This window comes from Urocitellus parryii, chromosome X (genome assembly GCF_045843805.1).
Source record: "Urocitellus parryii isolate mUroPar1 chromosome X, mUroPar1.hap1, whole genome shotgun sequence".
Taxonomy (NCBI): Eukaryota; Metazoa; Chordata; class Mammalia; order Rodentia; family Sciuridae; genus Urocitellus; species Urocitellus parryii.
This window is the reverse complement of record NC_135547.1, coordinates 62,687,486-62,707,841: the sequence shown is the minus strand read 5'-3', so window position 1 is coordinate 62,707,841 and position 20,356 is coordinate 62,687,486. Positions and strand designations below refer to the sequence as shown.

The following is a 20,356-nucleotide window of genomic DNA, read 5'->3' as shown; positions in this document are numbered from 1 at the left end:
GATCATTATCTCTCCTGCCCATTATTTGTTTCCAGGTAAAATCAAGTTAAAAGAGATATCAAAGGCAGCCTTGGTGAAAGTTAAACACATATCAAAGAGAAAGTCCTTAAAAGAGGACCAGATATCTGAAGAAGAGGAAAAAAGAATTTGAATCCTTTGAATAGAGTAGCTCAGACCCTCCAAAGGAAAATTCTTGTGGGGAATCTCTGTAATTCCCTATACTTTAGAATCATCTCTGAATAGGGTGTAAAGGGTCTGGGTGTTATATTACACCACAAGTACCAGAAGCAGAAGCAACAGTAATTTAAATCAAACAAATCACAAACAAGGTAACACAAAACCATGTGTTATAGGTTATTAAGTTCTAGAATATGACCAATTATGATCTCTATATTTTAAGGAAGTAAGACCTCCATTGAGATTAAAGAATTCAAACCTAAGCATAATCCTACATGTTCTGTATATGGAACCATCTTAATAACGTCAAGGCAAGGTAAACATTGAAATATGTAAAGGTTAAAATAAAGTATTATTGAACTGATAGTGGTCAGATACTTTTTTCCAGAAGTCAAAACAATAAATATTTTGACTTAAATTATAGTATGAAGGACCTGTAACACAGCATTTTTCAAGATGAAGATTAAAATATTCTGGGCAAATATCCTATGGTAAATATCATTCATTTCTCCAAAATTCAAATCACTAAGACTGTCAAATGGCTTTGGCTGCCTATTTTTTCCCTTGAAATGACCCAGTGTTTTGTGATATGAGTTAGAGAAGCTATCATATAGGAAGTACCTTAATATTTTCAAGAATTCACTTATTCTTAGTTTCCATAGTTACTTCTGTCAACAATTTGTTTTTAAATCTCCAAGTCGACCTTCTCATCTTCTCTTCTCCTCTCTCATCATGTCCTTACTTAATGTTATATGCATTCTAATTGTGGATAAAATTTATGAGGAAAGCTATGTAAAATGTCCATCACTTGGAGTATGTTAACAAATGTTACTCTCCCTTTCGTCATTTCAGTCTTTCTGTGGCTAAATGTTTGCTGTAGTTCTTATTACATCTGTCTGAGTACTTCTACTATGGAAAATTTCTCTTCAGAGTTGTGACCATTTCCTTGATTGAGGAAGCCACATGTGAACCATCATGACTCTCCCAATCCACTGCATTCTTCTCTCGCAGATTATTTTCCAAAGTCTGGGGAATTAGAAAACAGAAATGCATTATAAGTTAGCAACTTAATAGAGAACTATGAGACTTTTGAATTAAACTATTTAGAAAGGTGTCCAGATGCACTGTGTTCTAAACATAAATTTAAAATATTGACTTTGGTAAGTAATGACTTCTTAGAAATCTCACATCAAGTTTCTACACAATTAAATTATGTTTATCATATAAATTCATCAGTATTGTCTTTATTCAGCTTGCTCACATATATACACAGAACCAGGAACTAGTAAGGAGAGTGAATTCATTCTTGAGTAGTCAACATTAATCTTTCCTAATTGTCTTGACAATTAAATTTGAGTGGGTGGAGATAAGACCACATATTTTCTACCTCTTCTTCTCATTCCTATTCTCACTTTTACATTTACCACAAATTAGTTTTCAAAGTTGTTGCAGTCCTGATATGATCATATAATTACACACCCCAATATATTCTGTGAGTCTTTGACAAGAAGGTGTGTTGTGTAGTTTAGTCCTATGAGAAGAATTCACCACTGCCTACATTTGTCATTTTGGATTATTATCCTGATTATAAATACTTTCTACAAAGCATGTTACCTGCCTCTTAAACCAAATTTACATGGTCCAGCCCTTTCTACCAGGTATAACATGTTTGAACTATTTTTACTCATGAAAATACAAAGCAGGGCTGGGGATGTGGCTCAAGCGGTAGCGCGCTCGCCTGCCATGCGTGCGGCCCCGGTTCGATCCTCAGCACCACATACCAACAAAGATGATGTGTCTACCAAAAACTAAAAAATAAATATTAAAAAAAAATCTCTCTCTCTCTCTCCTCTCTCACTCTCTCACTCTCTCTTAAAAAAAAAAAGAAAGAAAATACAAAGCAACTATGTCAGAAGTGGGGGAATGTACATTTATCAGAGACTCAGGAAACAGGCATATTTTGACAAGTATAGAAATAAATACTGATATTGCTTGAAGATAATAAAAAGGAAGATTAAACCATACAATAAGAGCAACAAATATGGAAAAATGATCACCAAAAAGAAAAAAAAATACCTTGGCTAACAATCAGATTTTCTATATTTGACAGTAATAATCACAAACTTAGGAAATTGTTAACTTCATTATATTTTCAAATTGAATAAATTGAAAGTAGGAGCAGATGATGAGCTAAGTTTTAAATTATCCATTAACTATATAGGAAATTATTCTTCCTAGATAATAAATAAAAATAATATCTAATTAATTAAAGTATTCTTATATATAGTTAAGACTATTAGCATGACAAATAATTTCTCATTATAAATATCATATTCAAATAGTTAAATCTTGTATATGTTTCTACAATATATAAGAATATAAATTATGATAATCTCTAAATCATAGCTGCTTTTTCAATATGCAATATCACTAGGTATTTACATTAATTCTACCTTATAAGTAAATTTTAGTCACAGTTCGCAGTTTTATGAATTTAAAATAGATAAAGTCTTATCTCATGTCACTTATATAATTCATAAAATTAGTTTTTTTTCAAAAGATAATCCATTATGCAAAGTGTATGGAAATCAGCAAGGTGAAATAATACTCTTTATTTATTTATTTACTTTGGAATCTGGAATTGAACCCAGCAGGTTTAAAGACGGAGCCACATCCCTAACTTTTTTTTTTTTTTTTAATTTTAGAGACAGGGTCTTGCTGAGTAACTGAGTTGCTTTGGGCCTCACTAAATTGTTGAGGTTGGCTTTGAACTTGCAATACTCCTTCCTCAGCCTCCCTAGCTGCTGGGATTACAGGTGTGTGCCACTGTGCCTGGCTGACAAGATATATTTTACTGTGACTTTTTTTTGTAGTTGTAGATGGACAGAATGCCTTTTTTGTTTATTTTTATATGGTGCAAAGGATAGAACCCAGTGCCTTACATACACATGCTAAGCAAACACTTTGCTACTGAGCTACAGACCCAGCCCACCAAGACTGTTTTGATAGTCCAATATTTATTTCACTTTAAGAAAAATTTTGGCTAGATACATAAAAGGAACATTGGTAATTGGAAAGGGAAAATTATTCTGCAGTATTTTATCTTCGCCTTTTTCAGGTCAACAATAAAATATGGAAAACATTAGTTTAATAATTTTAAAAGAAATGATTGAAAGAAATATTATGCACTGATGAGTGAATCTGACACAACTTTTCTATGCATATATATATATGAACACACTACAGTGAACCTCAACATCATATATGGCCACAAGAAATTAATTTAAAAAATAACTATGGGTAAACTGCAGAGAGATCAGTAGGAGGAAGGGAGCAAGGCTAGGGGGAGGGCAAGGAGAGCTAATGGGGTCTGAATTAGAACAAGATATATTCTATGCTTTTATAATTATGTCAAAATGGATTCTACTGTCATGTATAACTAAAAAGAATCAATAAAATTTTAAAAAAGAAAATTGGGAATTTCCACACAAAAGTCTTACCTGAGTTTGTATAATAGTGTTAAATGCAAAACCTATAAAAGTGAAGCATTCATAAAATGCAAATGTACTTAAAATAATAGAGTTTTAATAAATAGATAACATTTAAGATTAAAGGAAAGAGGTTACCTGTTATACCTGTTATAGAGGTCTAAGCAGAAGATTATTTGCAATTTTGTTGTTTTTCATTCTCTTGTCAACATTACTTGGTATTATCACTGGGAACATCAAAGAAACTAAATAAATCCTGGAGCACATGAGTGAATACACAAAAAATAAAGAATGAATACTCCCCATTAGTCTTATTTTACTATGTGTAAAACTTACATATTATCATGTGTTTTACATGTTGATGATCTAATCACCAAAGAGGGACCTATAGAATAAAGAAAATATTTCATAACTGGTCATTTGAAATTAAAGAAATAATAAAATAATTAATAGATGCTTATGGTTATAATCCATAAAAACAAACCACTGATTACAAAAGGGCTAAAAATTAAAATCAGCATAAATCAAGGTAAGCTTATTCCCATTCCTGTGTTGTGATCACTAGAGAAAAGGCAGAATACTGTTTAAATATATATTAGCAATCTAGTTAGAACTAAACATTTCCTTATTATTTACCTTTTTAACCTCATAAGACTAAGTCCATGGAGAATAATAAAGTTTAGTGATGAACATATATATATATATATATATATATATATATATATATATATATATATATATTTTACAATATCATCAACATATATTGTTTGATGCCTGTAGTTTCTAATTTCAAGTATGCTATTAAAATACACTTAATGGATATATACTTGTAACTTGTAACATCATTGAAATGTTTTCATGTTTAGGAAATCTTTACCCTTTCAGTTATTCCATTCAAATTATGACAGAAAGTCTAGGTTTTCTTATCTATATATATAAGAGTTTTATGCCCTAAGCTTCAAAAAAGAAGAGAAAAAATGTCTTTAATATCAGGAATTTTTACCAGTATTAATGATTCCCTAATCAAAAGGATCATTAGGAAATATATCCCTCATTTTCTAGGCTCAAAATAAAATTTTTTAGACATGAATTAATAATAAGAGACGTTTGAAAAATAAAAACTGCGTTATTAATGCCATACATGATATAATAATCTTTTTCTATTTTAAATTTGTCTTCAAAACTCATCTAGTTATTTCCCCAATGCTATTTAAATACTTGAGTTTGGCAACCATAGTTTATCTTCTGAGACAGCTCTTTGTAAAATTTCAACTAAAACACTGAGCAAAAGCAATCTATTGATCTTCTGTTTCCTGGTATTTTATTGCATAACTTATTTTGCTCTGAGTTAGATAGGGGAGAGAAACTTATTTCACTTGGTGACACACAAATTTGGGGATGAATTAAAATTTGTTGTCTTAAACTGGGTGCAGGGACTCAGACCTGTAATCCTAGCAGCTCAGGAGGCTGAGGGAGGAGGATCACAAGTTCAACACCAGCCTTATCAATTTAGCAAGACCTTGTCTCAAAATTAAAAAAAAAATAATAATAAAATAAAAAATCTGAGGATGTGGCTCAGTGGTGAAGAACCCCTGGGTTTAATCCCTGCTTCCAAAATAAAAAATAAAAATAAGTTGATGTCCTAGTCACAATTTTGATAATTCTTTTTCCCCCATCAAAAAAAAAAAAAAATGTCTTCATTTCCTCACTGTATTCAACCATATTGCTAACTGCCTTCAGAATTCTCACCAGCATTATGTTATTGCTGGCAAATGTCTTCTCACCCCTGGGTTTTTACACACCTGGCCTATGTTCACAATCTCAGTCTCAATATTCAGGTAACAACTGTGCTGCAGAAGAACCCTGTATTACTTACAGTGCTCACCTTTCAGCTGTTAAGGCGAGGCTAGAGCCACTGACATTGCACATCTGAACTGCCTACTGTGTGCCTCTCTTCCCATGCCTCTAATATTCCCAGGACTTGAAAATTTCTCATTTAAAAGACATTATTCTAAGCTCCCTTGCTTTGAGTTTTGTGGTTAACATCAGGGTACAGTTTTACAGGTAAACTTGGTTTTATTTCATAGTTTGCATTTCATAGAGCAAATGGTGTTATAGAAATATGAGCTATTGAGTCAGAGGCCTGGAACTGACCAGCTGTTGAATAGTTACTTAAACTCTCTCTCTGAAAACTCAGTTTTCAACTGAGATTAAAATTAGCTTGCTTTGTAAAGTTGTGAAATGATTAAATGTGTTATTATATACAAGGAACTTGGAGCAATGCCTTGAGTATAATTAATAGTCTAGAAATTATTTATGATACTACTTATAGTAAGCAAGTAAAATCTATTCTATGTCCCCTGTCTATCAGGAGAAAAGCAGTGTTCTATACTGTTCTTTGCATTCCAGAAGCCTATTAGTGCATATAGAATAATCAAGTGCCCCATCAAGTGCCCTGAAAAAAAAACTTTGTTCTGCCAATATGTGCTTTCTAACAATATGTTGTTGAAGAAACAAGGTTAATTGGTGGGCAAAGGGACAGTGGAGGGCAATGGAATTGTTGCCTGATTTATCAACATTTCAGCCTCTTGCTGAGCCACTATTACAGAATGAACCTGAACTGTTGTCCTAATTCCTGAAGGGCCTGTGATGAAATAGAATACACTGAGACTACAGACTTTTCAGAGCACAGATCTTTGTGCCCAGATAAAAGCTTAGCTTATATCCTACTCATATCTTCTTACTGCTTTGGCAAATTCCCTCATCCCTCTTGTATGAGTATGAACCCATCAAGCTAATTTTCTGTACCTATCTTTATTAAAGCCCTCAGAAATGGCATAGAACAAAAACAAATTACAAAAAAAAAAAAGCTTTCTGCATGGTGAAAAGGTAGTTTACTGTGTGATATCTGGCCCATAGAATGTCCTTCCGAATGCTGGAAATAAAAGATTACATTTCTGATCTTGACAGGATAGGGTTAGGAATCAGCTGGACTTCATCAAAGATGGTCACTATCAGATGGAAGGAAAGGGGATTGATGTTCCATATCCTCTCTCTGTGGAAAGAAGATGGCAGACATCTGACTCCAGATCCAAGGTATGGTAGGTCTAGGAACAAAAGGCAGCCTTATTAAGCAAGAACTAGTTTGGAAAGCCCCATAGATTATTTTATCAAAGCCTGTCTGAAAATAGTTGCTGATAGGTGATTCCCCCCCACACACACTGAGAATAGTTACTGAATTCCATGTAGGGAGGCATATGAACAGTCTAGTAATAGCCATTATCTCCTTGGTCTTCAATCTCTTCTTATTGTAGATCTTTGACCCCATCATTACCCATCTCTTTTTCCTCACATTTTTTATTGGTGCATTATATATACTTGTACATATGATGTGATTTGTGCCACATTCATCCATGCACAAAATATAAGAATATAATTTGATCAATATCACTCCCCAAAACTTCCCAATCCCTCCCTACCTTCCACCTTTAGTTACGTTTCTCTGTTAATCTCCCTTTGATTTTCATGGGATTTTCCCCCAACTTTCATTACCGTTTTCCTCTCTAGCTTCTTCATATGAGAGAAAAAATACAACCCTTCCCATTCTGTGTTTGACATATTTTGCTTAACATGATATTTTCTAGTTCCATCCATTTTCCTGAAAATGACATAATTTCATTTTTATTTATGACTGAATAAAACTCTTGTGTGTATGTATATATATATATAATCACATTTTCTTTATCCATCATCTGTTGATGGATTCTTCCATAGCTTGTTTATAGTTGAATTGTGCTGCTATAAACATGGGTATGATTGTATCACTCTAGCATGATAATTTTAATTCTTTAGGATAAATACTGAGGAGTGGTATAGCTGGGTCATATGGTGGTTCCATACCTTATATTTTGGAGAACCTCTATACTGATTTCCATAGTGGTTATACTAATTTATAATCCAACTGACAGTGTAAAATATTCATTTTTTCTCTATATCCTCTCCACCATTTATTATTGTTTGTAATCTTGATGACTGCCATTCTGACTGATAGGAGACAAAATTGCAGTGTTTGGTTTGTATATCCTATTTGATAATTATGTTGAACATTTTCTTATATATTTCTTGGACATTTGTAGTTCTTATTTTGAGAAATGTCTGATTAATTCATTTACTCATTTATTAATTGAGTTATCTGATTTTTTGGTTTAAAATTATTTGATTTCTTTATATATACTAGATATTAATCCTGTCAGAAGGATAGTAAGTAAATATTTTCTCCCATCCTCTGGATTCTCTCTTCATATTTCTAATTCTCTACTTTAATGTGCAGAAACATTTTAATCAATGCCATCCCATTTATTATCACTTGGCCTGTTTTCCTGAGCTTTAGGGGTTCTATTGAGAAGTCATTGCCTGTGCCTATATGCTGGAGGTTTACCCTATGTTTTCTTCTAGGAGTTGCATAGTTTGTTCTAATTCCTATGTCTTTCATCCATTTTGAGTCTAGTTTCATTCTTCTACATATGGAGAACCAGTTTTCCTAGCACCATTTGTTTAAAAGGCTGTCTGTTCTCCAAAGTATGTTTTTTGGTACCTTTTTCAAGGATCAGATGGCTGTAGACCATCATTACCCATTTCTGGGTCAAAAATAATAATGGCAGGAACAGCAACAGTAAAAGAGCCTTGAAAGCATATCTTAATTTGAGTATACAATGATTTTTTAATAACCTGAAAGAAAAATCTACTGTCTCTCAGTAATAATTGAATGATGTCAAATGAACCGATAGACTATTGGGTTTTTCATTTACCTAGTGATATATTTATCTAATCATTATATTTGGCTTCTAGAAACTTTTAATCATATGGTCTTAGACTGTCCACATTTGACCAAACTCTGAAAACTATATTTGAGTGGCTGGAAGTGGAATTCCACTACTATGCAATATTTAGTCAAGGAATCCCCTTAGTACTAGACAGAATATTTATGGTCCTGAATTCAGTGCATGTAAGACCATGAAGCAGCCAAGCTACCCCATTACAAGGAAATCCAGGTGCTGGTTTATCATCTCCTTGTTTCCTTTCCTAGGAAGTATTTTTCCACATTGGGTTAGAAATGTTGGTCGTCAATACTTAAGTGAAATTTGAAGGAATTCCTTGGTGTGGCTTGGCACTATGTAGTGGTGCTTCCAAACGTGATAACCTAGAGCAGCCTGTGTCAAGAAAGTTGAGCTACCTTATTTAACTGGCTAGTTTTATTCATTGTTTTCATACTAGGAAACTAAAATTATTAAGTAGCCTCTATGTTACATCAGTCAGATTTTGTAAAGGCAAAAAAGCCTGCCCTATCCTGAGAAATTCTGTGACCTGAGAATTTTGCTGCAGATAAACATGCGCAGCATTTCGTGATTCTAATCTTCACAAGCAGGAGGATGTCTGTTCTGGCTTGTATACTATGAAATTTCTAAGATATTTCTGGAATGGGCTGCACTGCTAAAGTTTAGTTCATAGATAACAGATAATGAGAAGTTGGCCAACAGAAGATCTTTGAGTCTCTGGCATACAGATGAGAGAGAAGGAGATTATATAGGGAGAGAATATTCAGTGAGAAGAGAAGAGGAACTCCAACATTTACTACCTGTATGTTCTTAACCCCACCAAGTTTCAATTTTAGCATTGAAATAATGTTCTTCCCACCCGTCTTTAGAGTTTAGGAGGAAAGCAATGTGTTGCTAAAGGAGTTCACATAATATGCATAATAGAATGAAAGGGAAATGTTTTCCTTTATCCTGTGCCCCAAATGTTCTGAAAGTATTTTATCTCTTCTTCTGTTTTATGTGCCCTAAGACTGACGTAAATTAGCACTTGTATAAGAGTGTATTACACAAAATAAATACATAAACACATGAATCAAAAATAAAAATAATTAAGGGGCTGGGATTGTGGCTCAGAGGTAGAGCGCTTGCTTGCCTACCATGTGTGAGACACCGAGTTCAATCCTCAGCACCACATAAAAATAAAATAAAGATATTATGTCCACCTATAACTAAAAAATCAATGTAAAAAATGATTAAAATAATACTTTCAACTGCCATCTTATGTTAAACTACTGTCATTATATTACTTATATTGTGCAGCACAATAGATGGTGGTAAGTGTAACACTCTTGGTTACAGAAGTATTAGCTGGTTTTGAAGCAGCTAGATTAGATTAGTTTTGTATATGTATAAGCTAAACATCTATATTGAAAAGAAAGCTAAGAGAAAGATCATTATAATGTGGCTAAAGTTCTAAACTTCCTTAATTTTTTTCTTACTCTTCCTCCCATGTTAGTTAAGGTCATGATGTCCCCCAAACGTTCTGGAATTATTTTATAAATTATGTTTTTACAAACAATAATCACCCACTTTCTACTGTCTTGTCCATTCCCATTTCACTGACTGAAATTCTCTAAGTTCACCAGTAGATGGCAGTAATTAGCTTTTATATTGTCCATCTTCATTTTTGAGGAAAGGGCTCTTTGAAAATCCCAAAGCAGAAAATGGGTAGTTAAAGAATCTGGGCCAAGTTATTTACAGGATTGTACAACCAATATCAGATTATTCTGTTTTCATAAAATTTTAACTGATTTGTTTCACAAAAAGGCACTTTTTTAAAAAAATTATATTTGTTCTTTTTAGTTATACATGACAGTAGAATGTATTTCAACATATCATATATACATGGAGTATAACCTCTCATTTTTGTGGTTGTACATGAATTGGAGTTGCCCTGATTGTGTGTTCATATATGAGCATAGAAAAGTTATGTCTGATTCTTTCTACTTTCTTACCCATTCCCATTTTCCTCTCTTCCCCAAACTCCAGCCTGTCCAATCAGTGAACCCTCCACTCCCCACCCCGCCTATTGTGAGTCAGCATCCACATGTCAGATAGAACATTCAGCTCCAAAGGCACTTTAAAACAACACCTAATCAAGTAAAAAATAGGAAAATATGAAACTGTAAATGCTAAAAGATCACAAACAACTATCATTTTTCCTAAAATATACAAAAACAACAGCATAAATTTACCAAGATGCTAACCACATTTTTCTTTAGGTGGATCAGTATAAGTGCTTTTGTCCCTCTTATTTCAAATTTTCCATTTTTTTTTAATTTCAAATTAAAAATCCTTTGCTTTCTTCAAATATACAAAACAATGATAAGGGAAAGAACTTCAAAAATGAAAAGAAGCATAAGAGACAACGTTGCTCAACTCTATACAGATAAACTTTAAAAGATGACTTAAATAATTGTCCTCTGAAAACACAGTGAATTTAACAGACTGATTTCTCTGGAACTATACACACACATGCACACACACAAAAATATAGCACTAGGCTAGCAATTTCACAGAGGAATTCTAATGATATTTAAACTGTTTCCGATCAAAAAGAATATAACTTCTGAATTTTTAATGAAATGACAATAGCATTAGTACAAAAACAAAAAAAAATGCATTTAAAAATAAAACTAATTTTGTAAAAATGGACTCTTCTGTCATGTATAAATCAAAGAATCAATCAATCAATCAATCAATCAATAAATACATCTGTAGACCAGTCTCTTCAACTCTTCAATGAGTATACATGCTAAATCCTGAATAAAATATTAGCCACCAGTATCTAGCGGCACATAAACAGTAACTTGTCATGACTAAATAGTATTATTCCAGAAATGAAAGTCTATATGATTCTTCATGTTAATAGATGAGGTGGAAAGTTTTATTATTATCCCAACAAATATCAAAAAGGTATTGACAAAAATTAATATACATTCACGGAAGGAGACACTTGATAAAAGAAAAATGGATAAATGCTTCCTTGACTTAATAAAATGTATCTTTCCCAACTCTAAAATTCTCAAAGATCATAACATAGACATGATCTCTCTAAAGTAAGGACCAAGACAAGGATGCCCACCACACACCACTATTATCTAACATGATTTGTGGTATCAACCAATACAATTAGGCAAAATAAAGACATTAAACTTAAGTAATTAGATAGATGAAGTCAAAACTATCATTACTTGTGGGTAGTAAAATCATGTATGTAGAAAAATCAATACAATTGTGTATAGAATTACTAGGTTTGACATGTACAAAAATAAGTTTAAAAAATAGAAACTACTCCATTCATTAATAGCAGTAAAAACGATGAAATAGTGACCTGATGGGCTCTGGGCAACTCTGTGACTTGATGAGGAAAAACAACTAAACTCTAGCAAAGGAGATCCTAAGAAGCCTAGAGGCAAAATGTTATCATAGGCATTCTTTGTGCAAACTTGCCGGGAGGAGCACAAGAAGAAGCACCCAGATGCTTCAGTCAACTTCTCAGTGTTTTCTAAGAAGTTCTCAGAAATGTGGAAGACCATGTTTGCTAAAGAGAAAGGAAAACTTGAAGACATGGCAAAGGCGAACAAGGCCCATTAAGAAAGAGAAATTAAAAGCTGTATACCTTCTAAAGGGGAATCAAAAAAGAAGTTCGAGGATCCCAATGTACTCAAGAGGTCTCCAATGCCTTCTTCTTGTTGTTCTTAGTATTGTCCCAAAATGAAAGGAGAACATCCTGGCCTATCCATTAATAATGTTGTAAAGAAACTGGGAGAGATATGAAATAACACTGCTGCAGATGATAAGCAGCCTTATGAAAAGAAAGCTGCCAAGCTGAAGGAAAAATAGGAAAAGGATATTGTTTAGTTGGCTGCCGTGTGCTCAGTGAGGCAGCAGCAAAGCTCAGTTCCCCCAAAATAATAAAAGCAAGAAAACTCAAGAAAAGGAAACCCAATAAGGCCAGTGATTTCAGCAATGTGGTAAACTGGCCAACACCAAGAGAATTAGTGAGTACTGGAAAAAAAAAAAAAACTTTCTGCAGTCTCAGAGTGTTGTCAGGCAAGGAAATAAGAAGCCACAAATTAGGAAAGAAAAAGAAGAGAAGGTGTAAAGAGGAGTAACGGTGAGAGCAAAGAAAACTGGGAAACAAAATTAGACAGTCTTGTTGAAAATGTCACTGAGGATGAGGCCCAGTCAAGCAGTCAACAAAAGAGAGTCAATAAACACAAGTGGGTACCACTGCACTTAGATGATGTAAGGCCAGAGAGTCAGGAGAGACCTGTATCCTGGAACAGCTGTTGATGTCACTAAAGCAAATAAATCATCCCATAATAACAGGAGAAACAAAACATGAAGTTGGAGACAGAGAATAAAGAGATGATCAGGATCAAGCATCCAGTGTAAGGAGTGAAGGGGGTAATATCCTAGGTTCCTTCAGAGGCCAAGGAAGAGGACAAGGCAGAGGAAACCCTCCAGTGAATTTTGATTATTTGTATGTTACTGACAACATGGTGAAAGGAAGGATCAGCCATTTCAAAATAGAAATTAACACCAATATGATATATTACTATGATGATGGTACAGGTGTACAGTGTATCTTGTGGAAGAATCATTGCTTAAAGTGTATATTGAGCATCAAGTTGAATATTACTTCAATATAGAAAACTTGGAATGTGACTTATTTCTTTGAAGAAAGATGGATGAGGAAGGTTTTTTTGGCCGGTTTCCCTAATTGCTGGATTTCACCAAGTTCAGGCTCTCGCCACATACATTAATCTCATTTTAGAGGCCTTAAACAACAGCACAGAAGCAGAAGTTGTGAATGAGAAAATGAGCAAAATTTTGAACCAGAAAAATGGTCAATCCTGGGCTCTCCTACCAGAAGTGTGCCACAGTCTCCTCTTGGTTGATTGATTGTCGGGAGTTTGTGCCAGGCCAAGCAAGTCAGGGTGATGATCTAGTGAAGCCCTAGAAGTCATCTAATGGGAATGTGCAGTGGAACAGGTGACTCACTTAAATGCATTGTAAATATTGGACCAAACCATGCTGCATAAATATGAGTTCGTCCAGTGCCAACCCCTGGGCAGCACAACGGTGGAGATAACCACCTCTGCCACAACTCGAGACAGAGCCAAGGGCTGCTGCTCGCATTCCAGTGACTGCTTGCCCCAGCTGGACTTAGGCTGTGTGGCTACTTTTATTTGCAGGGGAAGCTAATTATTATCATTGTGGAAATACTGCAAGATTCTGTCTTTTGTTTCCAAGCATATGTACTTGTATCCAGGTGAATAAAACAGAGAAAGAAAGAGAGGACTGCCTAGAGTTTCCCAGCTTTCCAAGCCCTTGGCTCTTGATCTGCCCTTTGCTATGGTGAATATTGCATAATTCACGTGTTAAGATGTTTCACATAGAATGTAAGATTTATTAATGTAGACATTTAAGGGGTAAGAAATTGAAGAAATAAACAAGAATTTTTCCATTACTCTTCAAAATGTAGTTTTTGTTATATCAGTATAAGTCCTGCCCAATGGAAAAACATTAATGATGACAATTTCACAGAAATTTTTATCTCATATTTCTTTGTCAGTCCCAACAAGCAACACAGGCAAGTTTTTTAAAAGCTGAAGAAATGCAGGGGCTAGGGTTGTGGCTCAATGGTACAGCGTTCGCCTGGCATGTGCAGGACCCTGGGTTCGATCCTCAGCACCACATATAAATAAATAAGTGAAATAAAGGCATTGTGTTCAACTACAACTAAAAAAATAAATATTTGGGCTGGGGATGTGGCTCAAGCGGTAGCGCGCTCACCTGGCATGCGTGCAGCCCGGGTTCGATCCTCAGCACCACATACCAACAAAGATGTTGTGTCCGCCGAGAACTAAAAAATAAATATTAAAAAAAATAATAATAAATAAATAAATAAATATTTTTTAAAAAGCTGAAGAAATGTGACTTGTTTATTTGCTTGTGTTTTTTAAAAGATATAATGGCTGATTATAAAAGTTAGATATATTTATTGTGTAAACTTGGGTCAAAGATGACATTTTAACCAGCCTATGAACAATCATGGGTAAGTTGGATAATATAGAAAATACTTTTTCCACAGGATAGTTATTTTGGTCAATCAAGTTGGTGATGCCCATCCATTAACCACTTATGTATTATTAATAAAATTATAAGAATAAAATCATAAAAAACGATATTGCCGTCTATTGAGCTAAAGGAAAACCTGATGAAGCAAAAAAAAAAAAAAGGGAGTTTTCAATGCTGAAAAAAGCAAGAAAAAGAAGGGAGAGAAAGAAGATGAGGAAGAAGAAGATGAAGAAGATAATGAGTGAGTTGGTTCTAGTGCAGTTTTTTTCCTTGTCTATAAAGCATTTAACCCCCCTGTACAAAAGTCACTCCTTTTAAATAAAAAATTGAAGTGAAAGGCTATTTAAGTTTTGTTTTTAAACTGTACCATGTCTTTTTTTTTGTATAGTTAATACACTACCGAATGTGTCTTTAGATTGCCACATTAACTAGTGGTATTCTCAATAACCTTGCCTGGTACAGTATGGGGGTTGTAAACTGGCATGGAAATTGTTAAATTAAAGTAGGGTCTTGTTGGTGCACAGCATAAATTAGTTATATGTGGGAATGATAGTTTTTCATCTTCAGTAATCTCTGATGCAGCTTATCTGAAATAATTGTTGTCCTGTTAACTGAATACAATTCTAATCGCAAAAAAAAAATATGTTGACATTCTGAATGCTTCTAAGTAAATACAATTTTTATTAGAAAAAATGATGAAATAACTAAGAATATACTTAATAATAAAGTTATAATACCTATGTGAATAAAACTTTTAAAAGGTTTTTATTAGTACATTATAGTTATGGTATTGGCATTAATGTTGACATAATAAAATATGAACAGAAAAAAATTTGCTTTACTTCATTCCCCAGCACTTCTCTTCTCCCCACTTTCTTCCCTTCTTCTGTCCCCCTTCCTCTACTTTACTATTTCTTCTACTTATTTATAGTTTTTTTAAATGGGTGCTTTATAAATATACATAGAGGTTAAATTCACTGTGGTATATTCACATATGAACATAGCATGATGTGGTCAATTTCATTCTGCACTTCCTCCCATTTCCCATACCTCCTCCCTTGCCTTCTATGCCCTTCCTCTACTTTACTGACCTCCCTTCTATTTTCTTGGGATCCATCCAATTTCCCCTTATTTTGCTCTAACTTCTGCATATACAAGAAAACATTTGACCCTTTACTTCATGAATCTGACTTATTTCACTTAGCATGATGTTCTCCAGTTCCATTAATTCACCAGCTTGTGCTCTACATTCAGTACTCCTTATGGCTGAGTAAAGCTCCACTGTGTGTGTGTGTGTGTGTGTGTGTGTGTGTGTGTGTATCACACTTTCTTTATCTAGTCATCTGTTGGCAGGCACTGGGCTTGTTCCATAACTTGGCTATTGTGAATTATGCTGCTATAAATACTGATATGCTTGTATCATTATAGTATGCTAATTTAGTTCTTTTGGATAAATACCAAGGAGTGGGATATCTGGGTCACATGATGGTTCCATTTCTAGTCTTTTTTGTCTTTAAATGTGTTGTATTTGGTGGCATATAAAAATCTCTTTTATATATAAGGAGTTCATATTTAAATTTTATCATTTCTTTCATGTACCTATTTAATTCATAATTCTTTTTTCTTTTTTTCATTTGTTCTAATTAGTTATACATGATAGCAGAATGCATTTTTGATTCATTGTAAACTAATGGAGCACAACTTTTCATTACTCTGGTTGTAACAATATAGAGTCATACCCATATACAGTCATACATGTACCTAGGGTAATGGTGTCCATCTCATTCCACCATCGTTTCTGCCCTCATGCCCCAACCCCTTCATTCCTTCCCCTTTGTCCAACCAAATTTCCTCTATTCTCCCCACAATCCTCCCCCATTATTGATCAGCATCCACTTATCAGAGAGAACATTTGGCCTTCCTTTGGTTTTGGGGGGTTGGCTTACTTCACTTAGCATGATATTCTCCAAATCCATCCATTTTATTCTCTTAATGTTGAGTAATATTCCATTGTGTATATGTACCATGTTTCTTTTGAGGAAGAGTAGAACAGCCACTACTTTACAAAGTGGTTCTACTAGTTTGCAGTCCCACCAACACTATATGAGTGAAACTTTTAATGCACATTTGTTATACTTTGTATTCTTGATGATTGCCATTTCAACTGGAGTGAGATAAAATCTTAGCATAGTTTTATTTTGAATTTCCCTGATTTCTAGGGTTGGTGAACATTTTTTCATATACTTGTTGGCCATTTTTATTTCTTCTTTTGAGAAATGTCTGCTAAGTTCCTTTGCCCATTTATCAATTTTTATGCTTTTAGTTCTTCATAAATTCTGCATAATAATCCCCTATCTGAGAAGGAGCACACAAAGGTATCCCATTCTATAGCCTCTCTTGTTTCCTTTGCTGTGTATAAGCTTTGTAATTTAATGTTGTCACATTATTGATTCTTGGTTTTATTTTTTGAGCTTAAGGGTCCTGTAAATGAAGTCAATGCCTGCACAAATATGTTGGATTGTTGACCCTGTATTTTCTTCTAGCAGTTATGAAGTTTCTTATCTATTTCATAGGTCTTTGATCCAGTTTGAGTTGACTTTCATGCAGAGGTAAAGTTAGGGATCTAGATTCAGACTTCTACATATGGATATCCAGTTTTCCCGGCACCACATTTTCTTTTCTTAAAAAAAAAATATTTTATTTTTTTAGTTGTAGATGTACACAAAACCTTTATTTTATTTATTTTTATGTGGTGCTGAGGATCAAACCCAAGGCCTCGCATGTGTTAAGCAAGCACTCTACCACTGAGCCACAACCCCAGCCCCCCCACCACCACTTTTTCAAAAGATATATAAGGCTCTCCTTCCTCCAACCTATGTTTTGGGGACCATTGTCAAGTATCAGGTGACTGTACCTATGAGGATTTGTCTCTGTATCTTCTTTCCTATTCCATTGGTCTTTATATCTACTTTTACACCAATACCACACTGATTTTGTTACTCTAGCTCTGTAATACACTTTGAAATTAAGTATTGTGATGCCACTGGCATCATAGTGTTTACAATGTTGAGGTAAGTTCCCTCTATCTCTAGATTTTCAAGCATTTTATCATGAATGAGTACTGAATTTTGTCAAATTCTTTTTCTGCATCTGTTGAGATAATCATGTGATTCTTGTCTTTAACTCTGTGTGGTGAATTGCATTTATTGATTTGCATATGTTGAACCAACCTTGGATCTTTGGGGTGAAACTCACTGGATCATGATGTACTATTTTTTGAATGTGGTTTGCCAAAATTTTATTAAGGATTTTTTGTGTCAATGTTCATCAGGGATATTGGTCTGAAGTTATCTTTCCTTGATGTGTCTTTATCTGCTTTTGGTATCAGGGTTATACTGGCTTCATAGAATAAAGTTGGGAGTGTTCCCTCTCAAATATCCCACTCCATGTATATCTTCTTGTGTTCCCAGTATCATCACAGCATTCAGAGAAGATACTAAGCCCTATTAACTGAAATCATTGCATAGCAGAGCTGCTTACTAGTAAAACTTAAGGGGGAGAAGTTTTTAAAAATGTTCTCTACAGTTCTTATAATCTCGTTATAAAATTGAAGTAATTTTCTGGAATAGGTTGAAATATTAGTTATTATAAAGATATATGAATTATTATTTTACTACATAGGGGCTAAAAAGGTGAGAAAATTTAGACAAAGGAACAAAAAAGAAAGAGAAAAGAATAATAGGAATGAAGGTAAAAAGAAGAAAAAGATGGGTGGATGCATTTGAGGCAGAAGCAGGTAATGCAAAAGGGGAATAAGTGTAAACCTGAACTATGAAAATAAAGAGAATGATTCCGGTTAAAGCTTTAAAATATTTGAAGAAATTCAATAAAATGGATTGAGGGTACAATAGCAAATAATAGAATATCTATCAATTCAATATGAAAAGTATTGAATTATGAAAAGTATTGATCTTCCACATTGAATATTGATAGGATGTCAATATTCATAGAGAATATTGATAAAGATCTCTATCAATTTCAATATGTAAGGTCAAATTGATGTTAGAGCTATTTAAGATAATTCATGCTGAGATAAAGAAATATTTTATTTAGTCTTCCTAGTTTGAATTTCATCAGTATTTGGGGCCTTTAGAAGATGTCCACTACTCTTCAGCTTTACCTCTGTGTTTCCCTGGGTATGGCTGTAGTTATCACACCAGCTCACCTCTGATACCATTCTTGGAGCCCCCCTCCAGTTCTTGTGTTTAGGTACCTACCAACTTTCTGTTGTATCAGTGGAGATGGTCCCTGTGACTCAGCAGTCCAGTTTTTCCCTCTTAGGGGGTGCAAACTTGTGTGCCCTCCTGAAGGAAAGCTTCAAGTATTCAGCATTATCAAATTCAAAATGGGGTATTCTGTGTACTAGTTCAGAGTTTGCAGGGTATGGCGGCCAAAGGTAGAGGAATTATAATCTGTTTCATGTAGTGCTGTGTGGCCTGGGGGGAGGGTAGGACTGCTGCCTTCTCTAGAGTGCACAGGTTTCAGGTCAGTGGATTTATATCTTGGCAAATACAAATGGGTTGTAGTTTGGGTTGTAGTTTGTGCTCATGAGGTACTACCTTGTAAAGCCCTTTGAGGTTTGTATGACCATTGTGTAGGTGTGAACATGTATGTTGGCTGCTTAGAGTTATCTTTAGGAATTTGCTTCTGTAGATCTCTGCAATGGAATGATAATTGAGTTAACTGGCAACTTTGGGATGTGCAGCTGTGAATTCTCCTAGAGCTGCTGAAGCATAGGAGGTACTTCTCTGATTGTCATGGTTTTCTGGCTAGGAAGTACTTGTTTCTTAGCCCAGAGGCCCCGAGTGGGTGTGGTGGATGCTGTGCTGCATCTGCTGACAGTTTCTGTTGGGTGTTGGGGCACAGAATTCAGGGCTCAGGGCTGTGATTGACTGCTGCAGGAAGCTGTGCACTCCCCCTCATATGGCCTTCTTTAAAATGGCATAGAGCTTAATGGCTGCCTTCCAGTGTGGAAACTGTGATTGCGTGCTGATGTAGATCATTGGAGTGTTGTCCCTATGACTGAGGAAGAGTGTCAGTTGGCCCACCTATGTCTAAACTCCTGCTGCTGGTGTTTGAGCATCATTAGATGCATGCTTCTCCACTGGGACTTTACAGAGTGACACTGTTATGGTTTAGATATTATGTGTCCTCCAAAAGTTCATGTGCAAGAGAACAAAAGAAAGTTTATAGATGAAATGATTGGGTTACGAGAGACCTAACCTAATCAGTGCATTAATTCCCTGATAAGGATTAACAGCGTGTTAACTATAGGCAGGTAGGATGTATCTTCAGGAGGTGAGTCTTTGGGGGCATGCCTTTGGGGTATATATTTTATACTTGGTGAGTGGAGCAGTCTCTCTGTTTCCTGGTGCCATGTCCTGAGCTGGTTTCCTCTACCATTCTTTTACCATAGCATTCTGCCTAATTTGGGCCAGGGCAATAGTGCCAGCCATCTATGGACTGAGGCTTCTCAAACCATGAGCCCCAAAATAAACTTTTCCTCTGCTAAAACTGTTCTTGTCTTTCCGTCACATCAAGGAAAAAAAACTAAGACACGCACTATATAAATTCTTGGTGGCTATCTGCAACTGTGGGGCTTGTGAGTGTAGGCTCTCTATGGGTGTTCTAGGGTACTTAAGTCTTCACCCTGTCTAGTAAAGCTCA

The 20,356-nt window shown here is 34.8% G+C and overlaps 1 protein-coding gene and 1 pseudogene across 1 annotated transcript in view; both read left to right on the top strand.

Annotated features, from left to right (window-relative positions):
• Positions 1-20,356, top strand: part of LOC113199933 (uncharacterized) — a 95,460-nt gene that overhangs the window by 22,443 nt on the left and 52,661 nt on the right. The window lies entirely within an intron of this gene.
• On the top strand, positions 6,670-13,508 carry LOC113199931 (la-related protein 1B-like; annotated as a pseudogene).